Consider the following 15,493-nt stretch of genomic DNA (forward strand, 5'->3'; position numbering starts at 1 on the left):
CTGGGCCAGCATCCCCGTTGAAATGCAAGAGCCAATCAAGTCGTTCCAGCGGCGAAAGGATGAGCTGTCCATTCAGGCAGACTGCCTGTTGTGGGGTAACCGCGTAGTGCTACCCAAAAAGGGCAGGGAGACGTTCATCTTGGATCTCCACAGCACACACCCGGGTATAGTAATGATGAAAGCGATAGCCAGATCCCACGTGTGGTGGCCCGGTATCGACTCTGACTTAGAGTCCTGTGTATGGCAATGCAGCATATATGTGCTCAGTTGAGCAATGCGCCCAGAGAGGCACCACTAAGTTTATGGTCCTAGCCTTCCAGACCATGGTCGAGGATCCATGTCGACTTTGCAGGCCCGTTTCTTGGTAACATGTTCCTGGTGGTGGTGGATGCTTTTTCAAAATGGATTGAATGTGAAATAATGTCGGGAAGCACCACCACCGCCACCATTGAAAGCCTGAGGGCCATATTTGCCACCCACGGCCTGCCTGACATACTGGTCAGTGACAACGGGCCATGTTTCACCAGTGCCAAATTTAAAGAATTCATGACCCGCAATTGGATCAAAAAGTCACCTCGGCCCCGTTTAAACCAGCCTCCAATGGGCAGGCAGAACGGGCAGTTCAAACAGAGCCTTAAACGAGTCACAGAAGGCTCACTCCAAACCCGCCTGTCCCGAGTACTGCTCAGCTACCACACGAGGCCCCACTCGCTCACAGGGGTGCCCCTGGCTTAGCTACTCATGAAAAGGACACTTAAAACCAGACTCTCGCTGGTTCACCCCAACCTGCATCATCAGGTAGAGAGCAGGCGGCAGCAACAAAATGTAAACGATGGTTGCGCCACTGTGTCACGGGAAATTGATCTGAATGACCCTGTGTATGTGCTAAATTATGGACATGGTCCCAAGTGGATCGCGAGCACGTTGATAGCTACAGAAGGGAATAGGTTGTTTGTAGTCAAACTAGACAATGGACAAATTTGCAGAAAGCACCTGGACCAAACGAGGCTGCGGTTCACAGACTGCCCTGAACAACCCACAGCAGACACCACCTTTTTCGAGCCAACAATATACACCCAAAGGATCAACGACACCACGTCGGACCAGGAAATCGAACCCATCACGCCCAACAGCCCAGCAAGGCCAGGCTCACCCAGCAGCCCTGCAGGGCCAACAACACGCCAGCCCAGCGAGGGCACAGCCAACACACCAGAACAGACATTGGTACTGAGGCGGTCCACCAGGGAAAGAAAGGCTCCCGACCGCCTCACCTTCTAAATAGTTTTCACTTTGACTTTGGTGGGGGGGGGTGATGTTGTGTATCTGTAAAGCATGCACTCCCATGTTCCGCCACCAGGGAGCTCATCCCCTGAAGTCCCAAGGGATCCCAGCATCCCTTGGGAGCACTGCATATAAGCCGGCCCCTAAGGCCTGTTCCTCACTCTGGAGTGTCTTATTAAAGACTGAGGTCACTGTTACTTTAACCTCCCTGTGTGCAGTCTCATCTGTGTTAGGAACACAATAGTATCCACTTGGAATAAGCACCCACCACAACTAAGAACATTTTTCCCAGGAAGGGACCTGCAAAGTCGATGTGAATCCTGGACCACAGATTCAGGGGTGATTCCGCTGGTGCTTTACTAAGCTGCATGCAAGTGTTGCAGTGATGCCACATGATTCCAGATCAGAGTCAATTCCAGGCCACCATACATGAGACCTGACAATGGCTTTCATCATGACAATACCGGGATGCGTGCTATGTAGATCATGCTCAAATTTCTCTCTGCCTTTCTTGGGCATAACAACACGATTACCACACAGTATACAATCTGATTGAATGGATTGTTCGTCTTTGCGACGGATGTAAAGTTTGGTCTCCTCACACATTTGCTTAGGTGTGGCAGACCAATCACCACTAAGGATACAATGTTTCACAACCGATAATATCAGGTCCTGGCTGATCCAGGTCTTAACTTGTTGGGCCGTGATAGGGGTTCCTTCACTTTCAACAGCATCCATGACGAACAGTAGGTCTGCCGGTTGTGGCGTTTCCACCTCTGGTGTGGGCAACGGCAGACGGCTCAATGCATTGGCACAATTTTCAGTGCCAGGTCTATGGCGAATGACATAATCATAGTCAGATAATGTCAGCGCCCACCTCTGGATGCGGGACGATGCATTGGTATTGATACCTTTGTTTTCTGAAAAGAATGAAATGAGTGGCTTGTGATCTGTTTCCAGTTCAAACCGAAGACCAAACAGGTACTGATGCATCTTTTTAACCCCATACACACAGGCTAGTGCTTCTTTCTCTATCATGCTGTAGGCTCTTTCCGCCTTTGACTAATTTTTGAAGCATATACAACAGGTTGTAATTTGCCCGACTCATTAGCTTGTTGGAGCACGCAACCAACTCCATATGACAAAGCATCACAGGCCAATACTAGATGCTTACATGGATCATAATGTACCAGCAGCTTGTTAGAGCCAAAGCAGATTAGTAGTTTTCTCAAAAGCTCTACCTTGAGACGCACTCCAAACCCAGTTGTCGACTTTTCTTAGCAGCATGTGCAGTGGCTCGAATAAAGTGCTCAATCTAGGTAAGAAATTTATTGAAGTAGTTGAGTCGACCAAGAAACAAACGCAGCTCCGTCACATTCTGAGGCTTGGGTGCATTTTTGATGGCTTTGGTTTTCGAGTCGATAGGCGAGCTACAAAATCTGTCCAGTCCTCTTCCTCCACGAATCTCTCCAGAATTGCAATTGTGCTCATTTTTACATGTGAAGGTTCTTAACTTACTTCGTCGCCAAATGTTATGTATGTAATAACTCGATAGACTGAATACTGTAAATTGACACAGGTACAAACCTGGCTCTGCTTTATTAGGGCCCAAAGTGATTACCTTACAAGATGTCTTGCCATTTATACCTGGGCTGCACACATGTGCGTACAGCCCAATGACCTCCGACAGTGGCGCCACCTGGTGGCTAGTAACCCCAAACATACATACATGACAGTGTGTGTGTATGTGTGTGTGTGTGTGTGTGTGAGTATGCATGTATGTGTTTGTGTGCGTATATGTGTGTGCGTGTGTGTGTATGAGAGTCTGTGTGTGTGTATGTGTGTGTATATGTGGGGGTGTGTATGTGAGTATTTATGTGTGAATGTAGTGTGTATGTGTGCATGTATGTGTTTGTGTGTATATGTGTGTGTGTGTTTGAGTGTGTGTGTGAGGGTGTGTTTATCTATGTGTGTGTGTATGTGTGTGTGTGTATGACATGTATGTGTGTGTGTATGTGATTGTGTGTGTGTGTGTGTGTATGTGTGTGTGTGTATGAAAGTATGTGTGTATGTGTGTGTGTATGAAAGTATGTGTATATATGTGTGTGTATGTATGTGTGTGTATGAATGTATGTGTGTATGTGTGTGAGTGCGTATGAGAGTGTGAGTATGTCTGTGTGTATGAGTGTGCGCGTGTATGTGTATATGTCTGTGTGTGTGTGTATATGTCTGTGTGTGTGTATGTGTGTGTGTGTGTATGACGTGTGTGTGAGTATGTGTGTGTGTGTGTGTGTCTGTGTATGTGTGTGCATATGTATGTGTGTGCATATGTATGTGTGTGTGTGTGTATGTATGTCTGTGTGTATGTATGTTTATGTGTGTATATGTGTGTCTGTGTATATGTATGTGTGTGTGTGTATGTGTATGTTTATGTGTGTGTATGTATGTGTGTGTATATGTATGTGTGTGTATGGGCTAGAACCTCCACTTTTTTTGTATGCTTAACGCCCACTTAATGCCTATTTTACCGCTGAAATGACATATAACGCCCATATATTGCCCATTTTGGCACAAAATGGAAACTGATGGGCATTTTTAGGAAACTTATTGCCGAGTGTTACTTTCCCCATGTGCGTGTCGCTGGGAAAAAATATTACCGCCCGCCCACTTTTTTGGGGCGGAATCAGCAGATTGGGCAAAATCAACGCCCATAATATCGCCCAACTTTACTTTCCGCACGGAACTAAGGCCGAAATTCAATATTAACGCCCGTCCACTCTTTTTTGTCGTAAAGAGCACATTTACCATAACTAGCGGCCATGAAATCGCCCAGCATCGGTTTCACCACCTCGCACACATATTGCCCACAATATCGCTCGTCCAAAAAAACACCCACAAAAAGTGGAACTAACCGGAATGAACGCGAGTGGTGTGGCTGGCATTTGTTAAATCTCACTCTTACGTGAGGAGCTGATATCTGAAAAATTGCCTGAAAAAGCGCTGATGTGAGTGACAATGCTGACACACTGCTGTGTGTGTGCAGCTCAGACATCAATGGTGCCCATCACCTTGGTGCCAGTTAAAGTTTACGTTGATTGATGGTAAGTTGTATTTAACCCTTTCATGGTAAGAAATCACCAGATTGTAACGGCCCAGCTATCTGAGACAATGCGCAACAAGGTTATGTTCAATAACAAAAATTTAATACCAACATCGGTCTGAAATCATAAGTATCACAGCCAATAACACCCAATCCCCACCCAAACCCCACTTTTTCCACCATTGACATAAATCACATGTTCAACATGTCCAGCAACAAAGAATACAAAGGCAAAGCAGGAGCGTGGTCCCCAGCCCCCATACATTGCAACAAATTGCATACACCCAGATCAAGATATAACACAGCCATCACCTGCGCACATGCACCTCACTTTCCTTCCCCCCTCCCTTTATTCTCCCCACCTCTATCCCTTCCCCTCCTCGCTCCACGGCACCTAGCTGAGGAGCTCCTCAGGCAGTGCCTCATTGCGGGGGATGAAGCCAGATACAGTCGTTGCACGGGTACGGGAGCAGGGGGTACCGAGGGGACAACATTCTCTGATGCAGAAGCAGGATCTTGGTCCTTGCTCTCATCTGTCATTCGCAGTGGTGGTGCAGAACCTAGGGGTGGAGTGCTGCATTCTGGGACCACTGGGAGGCCTGTGGCAGCAGTGTTCCTGGCTATCGCATCCAGGGTCTCCGCCATGCGCGGAATGTACTTGGTCATGGTGGCCAGTGTCGGGATATGCCCCCCAATGCTTCGATAAGCTGGTCACCAATATCTACAGTCCTCCTGGACAACTGTACCATCTCTCCGCTCTCATGTCGCACTCGTGGAATAGACCTGCCGCGTCCACGAGGCCTCCGTGGGGTTGGCGCCGTCCTGGGGACAAATGGGGTGCCCTGTGGAGAGGTGCTTGGGGCCAGTACCTGCAGAGTAGAGGTGGGAATGATCGAAGGACCACTAGATGGCCTTGGGGTGGAATGGCTTCTGGAGCATGGCGATGCATGGTCTTCGATGTCCACGCTCTCATCCATGGAGAACAGACCCAGCGGATTGACGGGTGACAATCAGAGCTCCTCAGCACCAGATGGAGGATCGTCCGCCGACTCCTGCCCCGCGCCCCCACCTTCTGGCCACTGTGGTCTTGCCTGGGGCCGCGTTGCTGATTGGGTTGCAAAACACAAATGAGATTATTAGAGGAGAAGGGGGTGCTAGGGTGACAAGGTGAGTCCAGCGCTACACACAGTATATGCACGTAAAAGCACCACCGCTATCAAAATCATCACAGACATCACATTTCATGACCATCAACACGTTGTGCATTGCAATGATTTTCATTAGGCCAGCATTATTTCTATGACAATTTTAGAAATCATCTATCATATATGATTGTTCGGATATGAGTGGGTGTGACATCTATAGACTTTACATGATGCAATGGTGTAAGCTTTACTCACCTGCATCATTTCAGGGTCTGCAGATGCGTCCGTGGCTGTCCGGGGGTGCTTCCCCACGAGTACGAGCACACGCTCCTCCATGTCAGTGATGTTGCTGGAGACTGGTAGCCCCCCACCCGTTCGCCTCTGCACGGATCTCATCGTTAATAGCTTCTTCTGTAAAAGGTGACATGATGACATGGCATGAGATCATTGTGTGATATCATTGCTAGGTACTGTCACAGAGATTGATACAACACATAACCAACAGATGTAATCATGATTGTTATGATAATTATCATTCTTTACCTAAAGACGTGCACCGTGACTCAGGCTTTGACTAAAACATTCCCGGTAAAAGTGAAAGACCTCACATCTGCTGATAGTCACTCATGACTGTTACAAATCAAATTATATAAATACATAAGTACATGTAAATAAATGTAATACTTACTCTTGCGGATCCCACAAGGTCATTCCATCGTTTGCGGCATTGGTTGCCCTCACGCACGTCGTTGGTCACCGATGAGACCACCTCTGCTATCTCGGTCAATATCTTCTGGTAGGCCTTTGGGGTGGGCTTTCCACGCCATCCCTGTGTCAAATCACCTCAACATAACTCGTCCTCCTGCAGGAGGGAGACATTTGCCTCGTCCGAGAACTTCCTGGCTCTTTTGCGCCCTCCAATGTGCTCCTCTCCCAGCTCACTGCTCTCTCCAGCGTCAGTCTCCACAGCATGCTGTGATGCTACCTCCTCTCTCTCCATTATAGGCCAAATTCGGTCAAATTTGTGGCTGGTAAAACCTACTTTTTGTTTGCCTACTTGCTCTAAAGTCTCCCTCCTTCCTCCCAAATCAGCCAAACCACACCCAGCCATACTTTCAGTCCCTCTGAGCTCCCTCTCTCTCTGTCTCCTCTTCTGCGCATGTATGGTGACCCTTGACCTCCAGAATCGTGGGAATCGAGCATTGCCATGCCTTTGCTAAGGACGGGCAGAAGGTCAGAAAAATTTAACGCTGCTGTCCATTTTATATCGCTTGCGGTAACGCCCATTTTCAAAAGTGGATACCAGATGGTTTGAGAATGGACGAGAAGCCAGCAATCTGAAAACACTTTTTTACCGTCCACGCCGGAAATATTGCCAATTTTTGGGCGATAACCACAAAAGTGGAGGTTCTAGCCCTATGTGTGTGTCTATGTGTGTATTTGTGTGAGTGTGTACATGTCTCTGTGTGTGTGTGTGTATGAGAGTGTGTGTGTGTGTGTGTGTGTGTGTATGTGTGAGTATCCCCACTGACACCTGGGAGTCCCTGGCCCAAGACCGCCCCAAGTGGAGGAAGTGCATCCGGGAGGGCGCTGAGCACCTCGACTCTCAACGCCGAGGGCATGCAGAAATCAAGCGCAGGCAGCGGAAAGAGCGTGCAGCAAACCAGTTCCACCCCCCCCTTCCCTCAACAACTATCAGTCCCACCTGTGACAGAGTCTGTGGCTCTCGTATTGGACTGTACGGCCACTAAAGAACTCACTTCAGGAGTGGAAGCAAGTCTTCCTCGATTCCGAGGGATTGCCTATGATGATGATGATGTATGTGTGAGTGTATATGTGTGCGTGTGTGTGTGCATGTGTATGTTTGTGTATATGTGTGTGTGTTTGAGTGTGTATGTGTGTGTGTATGCTTGAGTGTCTAAATGTATGTGTGTGTGTGAGAGTGAGTGAGTGTGTATGTGAGCAAGTGTGTTTTTTTGAGTGTGAGTGTGTATGTGTGTGTATGATATGTGTGTATGTGTGTGTGTGTGAGTGTGTATGGACTAGAAGCTCCACTTTTGTGTTGGGCGATATTTCCGGCTTGGGCGGTAAAAAAGGGTTTTAAGATTGCCGGCTTCTCGTCCATTCTCAAAGCACCTAGTCTCCATTTTTGAAAATGGGCGTTACCGCGAGCGATATTAAATGGGCATTAGCATTAATTTTTTTTGACCTTCTGCCATAAAGTGTCGCCGTCCTTAGCAACGGCATTGCAACGCTCGATTCCCGTGATTCAGGAGGTCAAGGGTCATCATGACATGCGCAGAAGAGGCGACAGAGAGAGAGGGAGCTGAGAGGGACTGAAGGCATGTGTGGCTGTGGTGTGTGCTTGTCTGGCTGTTGTGGGAGGCATGAGGGAGATTCACCAGTAGCAAAAAGCCTACTAAGCACCAAGAACATAGTTGGCACCGAGTTTTTGTCCAACAAATAAGATATAACATGGAAGGGATGGAGGAGGCCCTAGAGCTGGTAGTCAGGAACACTGGTGGCAGAGGGCTCCCAGTGGTCCCAGAGCGCGGCACTGCACCCCAAGGTGACGCACCCTCATTGCCAACGACACGAGAGCCAGTAGCAACATCTTGCTTCTGGCTTGGAGCACGTTCCCACCTCAGGACTGACCTCTCCCATATCCGTCCAAGCAGCGTTTTGGCCAACACCTCCCTGCCCCCCCCCGCCATCCCCGCCAACTGAAGCATCACCTGAGGAGCTCCTCGGCCAGGTGGCTTGGAGTCAGGAGGGGAAGGGGTAGAGGTGGGGAGAAGAAGGGGTGGGGGAGCGGGGAAGGGTTGGTGTGTACAGAAATACAGATGATTTCAGACTAATATTCGATTTAAATGTTTTTTATTTAACAAAACCTTGGAGTGCATTGGCTCAGATAGCTGCACCACTACACACTGGTGATTCCTTAACATCAAAGGGTATAATTACACTTAACTTCAATCAAAAACTTTAACTGTCACCAAGGTGATGCCCACCATTGATGTATAACCTGCACACCCAGCAGTGTGTCAACCTTGTAACTAACACCAACGTTCTTTCAGGCAAAGCGATCATTGATGAGCACCTGACGTAAGGCTCTTCCAGCTATCATGCCACCATGGCCCTTTCATGCAGTCTGCATGGGGGCGGGGGCATGGCTTCAGCATCAGCCTGATAGTCTGGGCTGATGTCAGCATCCGCCTCCTCATCCTCCTCTTCCTCTTTCTGGTGAGGTATCATCTGAAAACTTGGGAGAGTTTTGTTTCTGTTCCCACTTCCAAATAATTTATGGACTTTGCAAACAACATATCCAACACTGATCCCTCAGGCACCCTACTCGTTACCTCCTTCCAGCCAAGCCTGCTCCATGTACAACCACACTTTGCTTCCTCTGCTACAGCCAAGGAAGCCAATTATTGATTCATTTCAGAAGCTGTGCACCTATGCTGTGCCATCCAGCAGAGCAGGAGCAGCGGGGAAGATAAAAGACAGTGCCCGAGACCAACTCCGAGAGTGGGAGCAGTGGGGGAGATTAGGGACAGCGCCAAGAGCAGGAGCAGTAGGGGAGATAAAGGGCAGTGCCTGAGACCAGCACCGAGAGTGGGAGCAGTGGGGGAGATAAAGGGCAGTGCCTGAGACCAGCACCGAGAGTGGGAGCAGTGGGGGAGATTAGGGGCAGTGCCTGAGACCAGCGCCAAGAGCAGGAGCAGTGGGGGAGATTCGGGGCAGTGCCTGAGACCAGCGCCGAGAGTGGGAGCAGTGGGGGAGATTAGGGGCAGCGTCCGAGACCAGCGCCAAGAGCAGGAGCAGTGGGGGAGATTAGGGGCAGCGTCCGAGAGTGGGAGCAGTGAGGGAGATTAGGGGCAGCGTCCGAGAGTGGGAGCAGTGGGGGAGATTAGGGGCAGCGCCCGAGAGTGGGAGCAGTGGGGGAGATTAGGGGCAGCGCCCGAGAGTGGGAGCAGTGGGGGAGATTAGGGGCAGCGCCCGAGAGTGGGAGCAGTGGGGGAGATTAGGGGCAGCGCCCGAGAGTGGGAGCAGTGGGGGAGATTAGGGGCAGCGCCCGAGAGTGGGAGCAGTGGGGGAGATTAGGGGCAGTGCTCGAGACCAGCGCCGAGAGTGGGAGCAGTGGGGGAGATTAGGGGCAGTGCCCGAGAGTGGGAGCAGTGGGGGAGATTAGGGGCAGTGCTCGAGACCAGCGCCGAGAGTGGGAGCAGTGGGGGAGATTAGGGGCAGTGCCCGAGAGTGGGAGCAGTGGGGGAGATTAGGGGCAGTGCTCGAGACCAGCGCCGAGAGTGGGAGCAGTGGGGGAGATTAGGGGCAGCGCCCGAGAGTGGGAGCAGTGGGGGAATTAGGGGCAGCGCTCGAGACCAGCACCGAGAGTGGGAGCAGTGGGGAAGATTGGGGGCAGCGCTCGAGACCAGCGCCGAGAGTGGGAGCAGTGGGGGAGATTAGGGGCAGTGCCCGAGAGTGGGAGCAGTGAGGGAGATTAGGGGCAGTGCCCGAGAGTGGGAGCAGTGGGGGAGATTAGGGGCAGTGCCCGAGAGTGGGAGCAGTGGGGGAGATTAGGGGCAGTGCCCGAGAGTGGGAGCAGTGGGGGAGATTAGGGGCAGTGCCCGAGAGTGGGAGCAGTGGGGGAGATTAGGGGCAGTGCTCGAGACCAGCGCCGAGAGTGGGAGCAGTGGGGGAGATTAGGGGCAGTGCTCGAGACCAGCGCCGAGAGTGGGAGCAGTGGGGGAGATTAGGGGCAGCGCTCGAGACCAGCGCCGAGAGTGGGAGCAGTGGGGGAGATTAGGGGCAGCGCTCGAGACCAGCGCCGAGAGTGGGAGCAGTGGGGGAGATTAGGGGCAGCGCCCGAGAGTGGGAGCAGTGGGGGAATTAGGGGCAGCGCTCGAGACCAGCACCGAGAGTGGGAGCAGTGGGGGAGATTAGGGGCAGCGCTCGAGACCAGCACCGAGAGTGGGAGCAGTGGGGGAGATTCGGGGCAGTGCCCGAGACCAGCGCAGAGAGTGGGAGAATGGGGGAGATTAGAGGCAGTGCCTGAGACCAGCGCTGAGAGTGGGAGCAGTGGGAGAGATTAGGGGCAGTGCCTGAGACCAGCGCTGAGAGTGGGAGAATGGGGGAGATTAGAGGCAGTGCCTGAGACCAGCGCTGAGAGTGGGAGCAGTGCAAACAGACCTGTGAGGAGAAAAAAAGAAGAAAAAATCAAAGTGTGACATCACAGGAAAGCAGGTAAGTGATTGGTTGGTGAGTATTTCTCTCTTTTTTCTAAACTTGGGCATAGTTTAAATTAAGAGCTGTGATTCCAGATTAAAAACTATACATAGATAATTGATATTTCAAAACTTGAAAACCTAATGAGTTAAAGAAAATACAGATGGCTGGGCAGGTGATGTGTTGCAGCCGCAACATGTGGGAGCTGGTGGACACCAGTGCGATCCACAGCGACCACATCTGCAGTAAGTGTTGGCGGCTCGAGGGACTTCGGCTCAGAGTTGATGAGCTGGAGTCTGAGCTTCAGATACTGCAATATATCAGGGAGGGGGAGAGTTATCTGGATACAGTGTTCCAGGAGGCAGTCATAGAAACATAGAAAATAGGTGCAGGAGTAGGCCATTCGGCCCTTCGAGCCTGCACCGCCATTCAGTGAGTTCATGGCTGAACATGCAACTTCAGTACCTCATTCCTGCTTTCTCGCCATACCCCTTGATCCCCCTAGTAGTAAGGACTACATCTAACTCCTTTTTGAATATATTTAGTGAATTGGCCTCAACAACTTTCTGTGGTAGAGAATTCCACAGTTTCACCACTCTCTGGGTGAAGAAGTTTTTCCTCATCTCGGTCCTAAATGACTTACCCCTTATCCTTAGACTGTGACCTCTGGTTCTGGACTTCCCCAACATTGGGAACATTCTTCCTGCATCTAACCTGTCTAAATCCGTCAGAATTTTAAACGTTTCTATGAGATCCCCTCTCATTCTTCTGAACTCCAATGAATACAAGCCCAGTTGATCCAGTCACACCCCTTAGGTTAAATACTTCAAATTTGTTCTGTGGTAAGGGACAGGAGGGGGTGACTATGAGTGAGGCAGGTATGGGGACCCAGGAGGTAGCATTGGAGGATCCTCAACCCTTGCATTTGTCTAACAGGTAGAAGATTCTTGCTCCCTGTTGTGTCTTGCATAAAGAATCTGACCAGATACTGTGAGCTCAAAGTAATGTGTGACCTTAGTCCTTTATTCAGTTCTTCAGAGTGCCTCTCCAGCCTGTGAGGTTTCTTTATGGATTGTGGGATCCCTTGGGACTCTAGGGAACGAGCCCTCTGGTGATTAAACAAGGTATTTACAGGTTTACATATATAACAACACTCGCCCCGCAAAGTCAACAGTGTAACTATTTACAATGTGAGTCGATCTAGGGTCTTCCTTTCCCTGGTTGATCGTCTCGGTGCAAATGCTGGTATTGGTGAATCGTTTGGGCCCTCGCTGGGCTGCTGTGCAGCTTGCCGGGCTGCTGGGTGTGGTGAGTCCTGCTGTGCTGTTGCAGGTGATGGATTCTGCTTCGTGTTCAACTGCTGGGTTGGTTGCCACTTATGTGTGTGTTGGAGGGTCGAAAAAGGTAGTCTATTGTGGGTTGGTCTGGATAGTCCGTGAATCTGAGTTTGGTTTGGTCCAAGTGTTTCCTGCAGGTGAGTCCATTGGAAAGTTTGACCAGAAACACCCTACTCCCCTCTTTGGCCATGACAGTGCCGGGAAGCCACTTGGGACCTTGTCCATAGTTTAACACAAATACAAGATCATTAATCTCGATTTCATGTGACACATTTGCGCGATCATGATATGTATTCTGTTGAAGCCGCCTGCTCTCTACCTGTTCGTGTAGATCAGGGTGGACTAACGAGAGCCTTGTCTTAAGTGCCCTTTTCATGAGCAGTTCAGCGGGGTGAACCCGAGTGAGCGAGTGGGGTCTTGTGTAGTAACTAAGCAGGACTTGGGATAAGCGAGTCAGCAGTGAGATTACCCTCTTCAAGCTCTGCTTGATTGTTTGCACTGCTCGCTCTGCCTGACCATTGGACGCTGGTTTGAAGGGGGCAGAAATGACATTTTTGATCCCATTGCGGGTCATGAACTCCTTGAACTCGGCACTGGTGAAGCACGGCCCATTGTCACTCACAAGGACATCAGGCAGGCTGTGCGTGGCAAACATGGCTCGCAGGCTTTCAATGCTGGCAGCGGACATGCTAGCCGACATTACCGCACATTCAATCCATTTGGAGTACGCATCTACAACCACAAGGAACATTTTTCCCAAGAATAGGCCTGCATAGTTGACATGGACCCTGGATCACGGTTTGGAGGGCCAGGACCATCAACTTAGTGGTGCCTCCCTGGGTGCATTGCTTAACTGTGAACATGTATTACATTTGTGCACGCAACATTCTAAGTCCGCATCGATGCCGGGCCACCACACGTGGGATCTGGCTATCGTTTTCATCATTACAATGCCTGGGTGGTGCTGTCGAGGTCACTAATGAAAGTGTCCCTGCCCTTTTTTGGCACCACTACCCGATTACCCCATAGGAGGTAGTTTGCCTGTATAGACATTTCATCTCTGCGCTGCTGGTACGGCTTTATTTCTTCCTGCATCTCTAATGGGACACTAGACCAATTCCTGTGAAGCACACAGTTTTTTTACTAAGGACAGTAAGGGGTCCTGGCTCATCCAGGTTCTAACCTGTCGGGCGGTAACAGGTGATTGTTCACTCTCGAATCCTTCTATTAACATGACAAAATCTGTGGGCTGTGCCAACTCCATCCACCCTTATGGTGGGCAATGGCAGTCTACTGAGAGCCTCGACACAGTTTTCTGTGCCTGGCCTGTGGCGGATGGCGTAGTTGTATGCGGACAATGTGAGCGCCCATCTTGGGATGCGGGCCGATGCATTCGTATTTATCCCCTTACTTTCAGAAAAGAGGGATATAAGTGGCTTATGGTCGGTTTCCAATTCAAATTTGAGCCCAAACAGATAGTGATGCATTTTCTTTACCCCATAAACACACGCTAATGCTTCTTTTTCAATCATACTGTAGGCCCTCTCGGCCTTAGACAGACTTCTGGTTGCATAGGCAACCGATTGCAATTTCCCAGATTCATTAGCTTGTTGCAATACACACCCGACACCGTATGACGACGCATCACATGCGAGTACGAAACGCTTACATGGATCATACAATACAAGCAATTTGTTTAAACATAACAGGTTTCTAGCTTTCTCAAAGGCATATTCTTGGCTTTTGCCCCATACCCATTCATCTCCTTTACGCAGTAAAGAATGCAGGGGTTCTAACAATGTGCTAAGACCCGGTAAGAAGTTACCAAAATAGTTCAGGAGTGCTAGAAACGACCGCAGCTCCGTCACATTCTGTGGTCTTGGTGCATTTTTGATTGCCTCCGTCTTCGAATCGGTGGGCCTGATGCCGTTCGTCGCGATTCTTCTCCCCAGGAACTCCACTTTAGGTGCCAGGAAAATGCACTTCGAGCGTTTCAACCTGAGCCCCACACAATTAAGCCGAGTAAGAACCTCTTCCAGATTCTGCAGGTGCTCGACGGTGTCCCGATCTGTAACCAAGATGTCGTCCTGGAAGACCACCATGCGCGGGACCGACTTCAGCAAGCTTTCCATGTTCCTCTGGAATATCGCCGCGGCCGATCGAATCCCAAGCGGGCATCTGTTGTAAACGAAGAGACCTTTGTGTGTGTTGATGCAGGTGAGGCCTTTCGAAGATTCCTCCAGCTCCTGCGTCATGTAGGCCAAGGTCAAGTCTAGCTTCGTGAACGTTTTCCTTCCCGCCAGCATCGCAAATAGGTCATCTGCTTTTGGTAGCGGGTATTGATCCTGCAGTGAGAAACGATTGATAGTTATTTTATAATCACCACAGATTCTGATGGTGCTGTCTCCCTTGAGGACTGGAACAATCGGACTGGTCCACTCATTGAATTCGATCGGCGAAATGATGCCCTCTCGTTGCAGTCTGTCCAGCTCGATCTTCACCCTCTCTCTCACCATGTAAGGTACCGCTCTCGCCTTATGATGGATGGGTCGTGCCCCCGGAATCAAATGGATCTGCATTTTTGCTCCTTGGAACTTCCCGATGCCTGGTTCGAACAGCGAGGGAAATTTGCTTAGGACCTGGGCACATGAGGTGTTGTCGACGGACGAAAACGCTCGGACGTTGTCCCATTCCAGCGTATCTTTCCCAGCCAGCTCCTGCCGAAAAGCATGGGGCTATTGCCCGGTACCACCCAGAGTGGTAAATCGTGCACCACTCCATCGTAGGAGACCTTTACGGAAGCACTGCTGATTACGGGAATCAATTCCTTTGTGTACGTTCTAAGTTTGATACGAATGGGAGTCAGGAGTGGCCTTGAAGCCTGTTGCACCACAAATTATCGAAAGTCTTTTCACTCATCGTGTCTAGCTCCATTGACAGCGGGAGTCCATTTAATTCAACATTCAGCATTATCGGGGGACACTTTGTGGTAAATGTGTGCACCCCATATATCTCTGCCTCCTTGGTTTGAGGCTCTGGTTCATCATGATCCACCGTGGATCTGTCCTCCTCTGCAACATGGTGGTTTGCAGGATTAGCAGGGTTTGCAGCTCGCCTGCACATACGTTGGAGGTGTCCCATTGTTCCACAGTCCTTGCAAACGTATCCTTTGAAGTGGCATGAATGGAATCGATGATCACCCCCGCAGCGCCAACAAGGTGTTAATTGCCTTGTATTCACCACCCTTGATGGTTACTTACTGATATAGAAAAGAAAAAGAAAAACTACTTACCAATCACTGGCCAATCACGTACCCCTTTGGCCGTGACGTCACCTTTCGATTTCTTTCTACTTTTTTGCCTTCTCTCCCTGCTGCAGCTGCACCGGCTGGTCTCTCCAACTGC

Source organism: Pristiophorus japonicus, chromosome 1 (genome assembly GCF_044704955.1).
Source record: "Pristiophorus japonicus isolate sPriJap1 chromosome 1, sPriJap1.hap1, whole genome shotgun sequence".
NCBI lineage: Eukaryota > Metazoa > Chordata > Chondrichthyes > Pristiophoridae > Pristiophorus > Pristiophorus japonicus.